The sequence below is a fragment of the Leopardus geoffroyi genome, chromosome X (assembly GCF_018350155.1).
Source record: "Leopardus geoffroyi isolate Oge1 chromosome X, O.geoffroyi_Oge1_pat1.0, whole genome shotgun sequence".
Lineage (NCBI taxonomy): Eukaryota > Metazoa > Chordata > Mammalia > Carnivora > Felidae > Leopardus > Leopardus geoffroyi.
Genome location: NC_059343.1, coordinates 30,568,594 through 30,576,852, shown reverse-complemented (window position 1 = coordinate 30,576,852; position 8,259 = coordinate 30,568,594). Strand labels below are relative to the sequence as shown.

The window sequence follows — 8,259 nt, the reverse complement described above, 5'->3', positions numbered from 1 at the left end:
GCCAGGCAATATCTGGTGGTGACACAGGCCAGCAAACACAGACCCAGGATACCAGCCTCTTGTGTGCCAAAAATTCAGGAAGCATGAGAAGGCAGTCTGAGTTAGGAACACCATCTGGATTGTCTTTCAAGACATGTCCATAGCTAGCCCTTGTAGTCACTGAGCTAATTACCCCTAAGGCATTCCTCTTCCAATTTCTCCTTCCTTGCCACTGTATATCCTCTTCTACTACTCATGGTACTCCCAGCCTGTCTCAACTGTGTGTCATCATTCACTAACTGCACCCATTCACATAGCTTCAACCTCAATGGAGGGCGTCTGCCGTATATAGGGTAGGAAATAGTTGTCTCCAGGAGACGTAGAGATAGCTTCCAGCCCAGGTACTTTGACAAGGGTACATTGGAACCCCCAGGGTCATCAGGAAATGTTTCTCTACTAGAATCCATCAGTAACATCATTAGATGACACAGAGGAACCAGTTATGACTGATTATGTAGAGAGGATTCTAAAGTAGGGTGGGATGTCTGATAGGCTTTGGGTTCTTTCATCTGTAGACCTGCCCACTTAGATCACTCGACAATTTCCAGCTGGTGGAAGTGAGTCAGAAATTTTCCAAGCCTATTTACATAAGTCTCCTTGTACGTCCCACCCTGATCCACCACTTTCTCCCCTTATGGTCACTTCTCCACATGATGCTGAACTTTAAGATCCCCAACTGCTAGCCTCCTCTATGTTCTTTGGACGTTTTCATGGACTCTGAAATTGCCCTCCCCTGCCATCCTCCTCATGCCCCTCTCTATCTGGGAGTGTCCTGTCTGGCCCAAATCTCTGGCACCTGGTTATTCTAACCAAATCTTTGTACCTCAATGGTAAAAGGAAAATATCTTGTTGACATCAGAGTTCTAAAGGCTTGATCAGAGGAATCCTGTGACTCAGAACATTGCTGCAGAATTTCAGCTTTATATGGGGAAGAGATTAAGTTTACCTTCTGCTTAACTTAATTAGAAAATAGGGAAGTACAAATTAATATGAGACACTTTTTCATAAGTTTGACAAAATTAAAGGATTTTTTAAAAAATATGAAAGTAGAGGGTATTTACATATATTAATTGTGAAATATTAATTGGCAGATAAGTGGGATGATATTTTGGCAATATTTATAAAAATGTACAGTTTTCATACCCTCCTCACTTTATCCTAATTTGTTTGCTATATCTTTCTTATGCACATTTGCCCAAGAACTAATGTCCAAAGATGTTGATTCATTCTATTAAGCATAGAAACTAATGGGAATACTGATGTGTCCATCAGGAGGAAAATAGTTTAGTTATGGAACATACATACTTTAGAATCCTAGGGAGTAGTTAAAATAATGAGGTGGATTTATCTGTGTTGTCATGAAATGATGCTACATTCATTTTATTAAGTGACAAAGGCAGGTGGGAGAACAGTATGTATATCACTATCCAGTATATTAAAATATCACAGTATGTTTTTATAGCACGTGTATGCATTAAAAAGCTTAAAATTGTCTTTACAATAATATACACCGTATTTTTTTCTTATAGTTAGCTCTGAGGAGAAAGCTTGAGTTGTAGAGGAGCATGGTAAAGGGAAGGGATAGACTTATGTATGTTGTTAGAAATGTTTGCAATGAGAATATATGCACTATTATTACCTTTGTCATTAAAATTTTTAAATAAGCTTAACAACATAAATATTACCTGTTTATTAGCTGGGTAAAATAACTGCTAGCTGATGCAAAACATAAAACATAAAATCTGAATGACTTAACACAGGTTTATTTCTTGTGCAAGTAAAATTTGATGTGATTTGGCAGTGGATCTTCACCAACTGGTGGCTCAGAGACATAGGCGGCTTCTGGCGTTGTCTTGCAGTTCCACCTCCATCTTTGCCACTGAATGGAAGAAAGGGAGTGGAGGTGGTGTCCTGGATCTCAAATGGGTGGGCCAGGAAACGACAAATACTGCTTCTGGCCAGAGTAGTCACATGATCCTTCTTAACTGCAAGTAGCCTGGGAATGTAGCCTTCCTGTGAACCCAGGAAAGAAGGCAAGAAAGGATGTGGGTAAGCGCTTGCAGTCTCTCCCTTTAATTGTTACATAGTAGGTGCTCAATAAAGAACAACTCTTGAGTTTTTTAGGACAACAACCCTCTTCGTTTCCTGCAGTAGTTTCTGTGAGGCCCAGTATTGGCCTTGCAATGTACCACCTTTTTAAAGCTCCCACTATATGACGAGTACTTTCAAGTACAGGATCATATCTGATTTTTAAAGGAACCTTGTAGGGGCGCTTGGGTTGCTCAGTCAGTTAAGTGTCAGACTCTTGGCTCACGGTTTGTGAGTTCGAGCCCTGCACTGGGCTCTGCACTGACAGTGAGAAGCCTGCTTGGGATTCTCTCTCTCTCCCTCTCTCTGCCCCTCCCCAACTTGTACTGTCTCTCTCTCTCTCAGAATAAATAAACTCAAGAATGAATGAATGAATAAATAAATAAACAAATAAAAGAACGCTGTAACCTCCCCCAACAGGAAAGGTTCACCCTTGTTCACTCAGCACATTTCTGTACTGTCCTTTGCAAAAACCTCTATAATTTCAGCAGGTGAGAATTAGCTCCTTCTTTGTGCTGCATGGTCAGTATCTTAACTTGGGAGTCTCTACTATACACCACCTGACTGAATGCGCCTGAACACCTGCATAGTGCTAGTAGGCACAGTGAAAACCAAGATTACCTTCTGGGGAAACTACACAAGTTACAGATATCAGAAGAATAATGCATTATTTTTTTTTCTTTTTTAATCAGTACAGCATATTAGGCCAAGGAACCAATCCTTGCCTTCTCAATTCCTCCTGCCTCCTAGGACTTCCAGGGTGAGAGGAATTAGAGTCAGGATTTATAGATGTTTGCTTACACAGTGATTTCCATGGTCTTGCCCCGTGTATCCCTTAAGGGTGAGGCTTTGGTTTTTGACCACAGAGGTATGCTCATTCATTGGTATATCTTTTCAGTGGCTGGTCCCAAATATGACACCCCATTAAAATCCTACTGCACATATCAAGGTGGTTCCAAAAACTTCTCTTATTTCAGATTTACATCCAAAGAATCAATATGTTCTGTGCCTACTCAGACTCAGCTCACAAGCCTACTTGTAAAACACTTTGAGAGTATGGTGAAGAAGCCTGTCAGGGAATGACCATGTACCTAAATTTCACTGTTCAAAGAGAAGTGGGTATAGCAGAGGGATCCCATGGTGAAGGTCAGCCAGGAGATACCTGCAGGGAATTGGAATACTCTGAGTCAGGGGGCAGATAGGTGATCCTGGAAAGTCTGTTCCACTGGGAGCATGGTACAGTGTCCAGAGGAGGATACACTGAAGAGCCGGCCAGCAGGTCAGTTTCCAGAGTTGGACAGGAGGGCAACTGGGAAAGACTCAGGGGATGGGCACCATAATGTGGGCAAGTGTTGGGACTGTACACGTGTGCCAGTTACTGAGCAGAGGCAGCTCTCAAGGAACCCTGGGGTGAGGCAGCAGCACTTTGGGTCAACGAATGTCACATACAACCCCCAAATGGTGTGTGTTTCTCATTTTCACGTTCCTTCTCTGTATCTATCTGGTTTTCATACTTTGGCTACAAGGTCCTTTTTTTAAATGGAGAAGTGTTATGGGGTAATAAGAGAAATGAGTTAACAGAACATTAGGGAGGAGTAAAATAGCATGGGCTTTAGAAGAATCCAAACAGGAGGTCTAGTTCCAACTCTGTACATTCTAAGCCTATGAATTTATGTACATTCACAAACTTTCTAAGTCTTACGTTCTTCATCTGTGAAATGGGCTTGATAAGCCTTGTGTTGTATGTGTGACTGTTAGAAAGTATGTATTATATATAAAGCCCCTGGTACAGTGAGTGGTATGCCTTGGGTCTTTGATGATTGGCAGTTATTACTATGATTATTTTGACCCCAGACATTGGTGCCTTCCTCTCTGGGATTTGTTTACCCAGGAGATGTCAGAGAATATGCAGTGCTGTAGGACACGGCATACCAAACCAGTCCAAATGACTGCTTAACAAAAAAACCTTGGTAAATCTAACCCAGTAGAGGATAGATTATTTAATCTGGGCTTGGGAGAGTATTTCTCAACTGAATGCAACTCAGAATTCCTAGAATTTGTGTCAAGGACCAACCCCTTCCCTCCTTCCCAGTTGCCCTTCCAATAACCCATCCCTATCTTCATTTACTTACCTCCTCCAAAAATCTAGGTCTTGCTTAGAGCTTGCCAAACTATACTGAACATAACTTATTCAATGAATAGTATAGGCTCTGGATCTGCAAGCTCAGGGCAGAGTTCCAGCCCTGTGGCTTTTGGGTATCTCACCTCAAGGAAGTATCACCCTTATTTCTCACAAACTCCTTGAAGATGGTGTTGATGAAACACCTAATTTGTGCATTGTGTTCAACTGCACTTGGATAAGGATGCAGGGTATCTTCCATTTTTGTTCCAGGTGGGATCTGGTTAACCCATAATCCCAAAGAAGCCGCTAAGAATAGTTTTCCATCCTAAGCTTTAATCTCTCAACTGTGAGACATACCATCTGAGGATCTCACCCCTGGTCACCACTCTCATAGCCTCAGGTCATGTATTACAGCTTAATTTACAATTATCTCCCAGTGAAAGACTTGCTGTTCCCCAAGGTCACAGCCTGTCTTGTCTTGGGACATTTTACTTGACTGCCTTCATATGGACCCCCCAACTCTTCATTCCTTTTTACTTTTTCTTTTGGTATTAAAGGATACCTACCATTGTCTTTACATGATTGTTGATCCTAGCATCTAAAATTATATGGGCAGGCAGTGAGTCTTGTTTATCCTGGCATCCCCACTACTAACACAGTGCTTTCCAAAATGCAGATGGATGAACTAATATTTGGGGAAAAAATAAGCCTGTGTACATGGAATGTAATTTATTAAGATTTATTGCTCATACATTTTTTTTAATTTGAGAGAGAGAGAGAGTGAGTTTGGGAGAGGGGCAGAGAAGAGAGAGAGAGTGAGAGAATCTTAAGCAGGCTCCATGCTCAGCATGGAGCCCAATGCAGGACTTAATCCCACGACCCTGGGATCATGACCTGAGCCAAAATCAAGAGTTGGACACTCACCTGACTGAGACACCCATGCCCTTCTCTCATGTATTCTTAAATAATCTAAGTAAATGCATGTATGTGTCACTAAATTTTACAGAATGGGAGATTAAAAGGGTTAAGGAAAGCTAAGAATTGACCATCTTGACCCCAATTATTTTACTGCTGAGTTCTTTGATAGTTCCAAAGAAATGCCTATTTGAATATCATTTATCTTTTCCAGATCACAAAATAAGATGGCCAGTTTTACAAATTTGTTTTACAAACAAACAAAACTAGTATTCTTAAATTTCATAAATGGCAATAAATGTATGACCAGTGTCATTCATAAACTGAGATCCTGGAGCTGATAAAATGCTACATTAAAGGGAACAACATTTGAAAATGAACTCTCCCTACCATGAAGAAGATAAACCTCCATGTTAGCCATATAGAAGAGGGACACAGAGACGTTATACATTGTGTTTCCTATAGCCACACCCCAGCCCTCCACTACTTAGAAGTCTAATTGTTAATTGTAATGACAAAGTGAAGAAACTGCTTCTGACTTCACTAGGGATGGGAGACGCTGCTGGATCTGGCACTGGAATGAACCCTCTCAGTGGCAGTAGTGCTGGCCCTGTTTGTGCCTCCAGTTCAGGCTCTCTCTGCTTCATCTCTCAAAGCCTCCTCATAATGGAATGGGAAGCACCTGGGGTCAGACTCATGGATCTTGGTTAAAAACTCCAGCAATTTCATGTTGCTGGTTTCACTGTGGGCTCTGTGGCCCCAAAGGAATTCTTAGCATGGAGGATCACTGTTGGGTACCTGGTGGTACTCCAAGTACTTTTCTTGCACCAAATCTTTGGTGATGAACTTCCTGGGCTCCCCAAAAATGGAGTGTTTCCTCCCATAATATAGGTCTCTCATATTCAGCACTTCTCAGGTCTCCTCAGTGGCACAATTGCCCTTCATGAAGATCACACTGAGGATAGTTATCAGGAGGCTGGTCTTGGGCATGCTCTCTTCACCCCAGAGCCTCAAATCATAAGCAAGTCCTAGTTTGTTGACAAGGGCATAACTGTGGCTGGTGGGGTCCACCTTCTTCACATCAGCACCAAAGACCAGCTCCATGTGCTCAGAGGCTCTCCTGAGGATCTCAAGGAAGTTGTCCTTGCACTCTTTGATGACAACATCAGTCATGTGTGCCTTTTTGATGGGCTCTTTCATTTGATACTTGTGCAGCAGGAACTGCACCAACAAAGTCACCTTCTCATCTAGAGGGTCTACAGGCAAGTTCTCAGTGTCTGACAGGGCCTTTGATGAAGAAGCTGAACTATCTTCCTTTTCTTGGCTGGTGGAGCTCTCATCTGATTTGCTTGGCGAGGTGGGTGTGATGACAATGTAAGATGAGTAGGCACTCTGAGGACTCTGGGGAGTACTGGGTATTCTAGCAGCCAGAGCTTCCTCCATATTGCCAGGCATAAGAGGACAGGGTGAGGGAGAGGTCCCCTCCACATCCTTGGAGACCTGTGTGGCCTCAAGGCCCTGGATCTCATTGTGGGCATAGTGTTGTTCCTGTGTGCAACATGGAATTTCTTGATCCTGAGACATCCTCACTCTTGTCGGTGGAGCAGGCAGGAGGGTGGATGATAGGGGACCATAACCTAGGAGTAAAGGGAGGATGTGAGTGGCCTCATCTGGTAAACTCAACTGTGGCAGCTCTGATGAACAGTGCCTCCACCTTCCCTGCGGACAGTACTCTAGAGCCTCACAGATCTCCTGTGCTGTCATGTAAGAAGCTGGAAGAGGGAGTGAGAAAGCTCCTCAGGGTGCAGCCAGCTGACACAGCCAAGGTTTCCCACAGCTGACAACAGGACAGGTAGGATCCATTAGGCTCTGTGGATCTTAGGCTCTGTGGGATCTTTTCTCTTTTAGAGTGAGTAGTCCCTTCTGTCTTTCATTAAAATCCTCAGTGTGACCCCAGGGAGTATCTGGGACTCTATCTATAGACCCAAGGGTTATCACCTCAGAAGGAGACCTTGGTCTCCTTGAGTCATTTGAGTTAAAAGAAAGGGCCTGCTTCTGATTCGCAGCTCTTCTCAGAACCTCTCAGCCAGGAAAGTCACAGGAATGACAGATAATGCGGGAAAAGAAGTAAGGGGGTGCCTCATTAAGCTACACCTTCCTGGGCCTCCCAGAATTGCTCGAGGAAGCCAGCTGTCTGTTGGGGCTCTATTGTTCTTTTTTTTAATGTTTTATTTATTTTGAGAAAGAGAGAGAGAGAGGTACAGAGAGCATCCCAAACAGGCTCTGCACTGACAGTCAAGAGTCCACTACGGGGCTAGAACTCATGAACTGCGAGATCATGACCTTAGCTGAAATCGACAGTTGGATTCTTAACCGACTGAGCCACCCAGGTGCCTCGGGGGCTCTGTTGTTCTGGCATGTGTGGTACCCTCTACCTCAAGGTCATAAATTTGACCTTGACAGAGACTAAGATACTTAGTCTGCTAATCTGAGACAACAGCCCTCAGACTCCTAAAGCCAAAGTCAGAAAACACCAAAGTCCAACAACTGTTGCAGGGCCTACCCAGTGTGACAACATAAACAGGGCTCGGTAGGGCCTGTGCTATTCTGGAGTGTCTGATTCCTCCTAGTCCTTACTCAGTATCTTACTTAGATTCCTAGCAGGGGGTCTGGGATTCCCTTTTATGTTTACTTGAGGCCGCACCTCTCAAACAATGTCCTCACCACCCTCACACTCTCTAAGCAAAAGTCAGGGGAAGTCACTCCTGGCCACCCCATCCTCTTCCCAGGGCAGACATCAGTTCTGAGGGGCCTTCTCTATTCTGGTGGAAAGACCTCCTTATTCCTTATTCAGCATTTTACCTTACTCCTGGCAGGGTCTGGGACTCCTCCCTCTGCTCACCTGAGGCTGCCTTCCTCAGAACAGACCTCCCCTCCCTGAAAATTCAAAGTAGAAGTCGGGGGGGCAACTCAGTCTTACAGCTATTCTAGGGCCTCCCAGAGCTCATGGTGGGGACTGGGCTCTTATCTAGGGGATCCCTCTGTTGTGAGGTGGGTAGTTGCATCAGTCTCCACTCAGAGCCTTATGGTGAGTT

At 43.8% G+C, this 8,259-nt stretch overlaps 1 pseudogene; it reads right to left on the bottom strand.

Moving 5' to 3' along the window:
• Positions 1-5,791: 5,791 nt before the first annotated feature.
• On the bottom strand, positions 5,792-6,748 carry LOC123595243 (annotated as a pseudogene).
• Between the last annotated feature and the right edge of the window lie 1,511 nt (positions 6,749-8,259).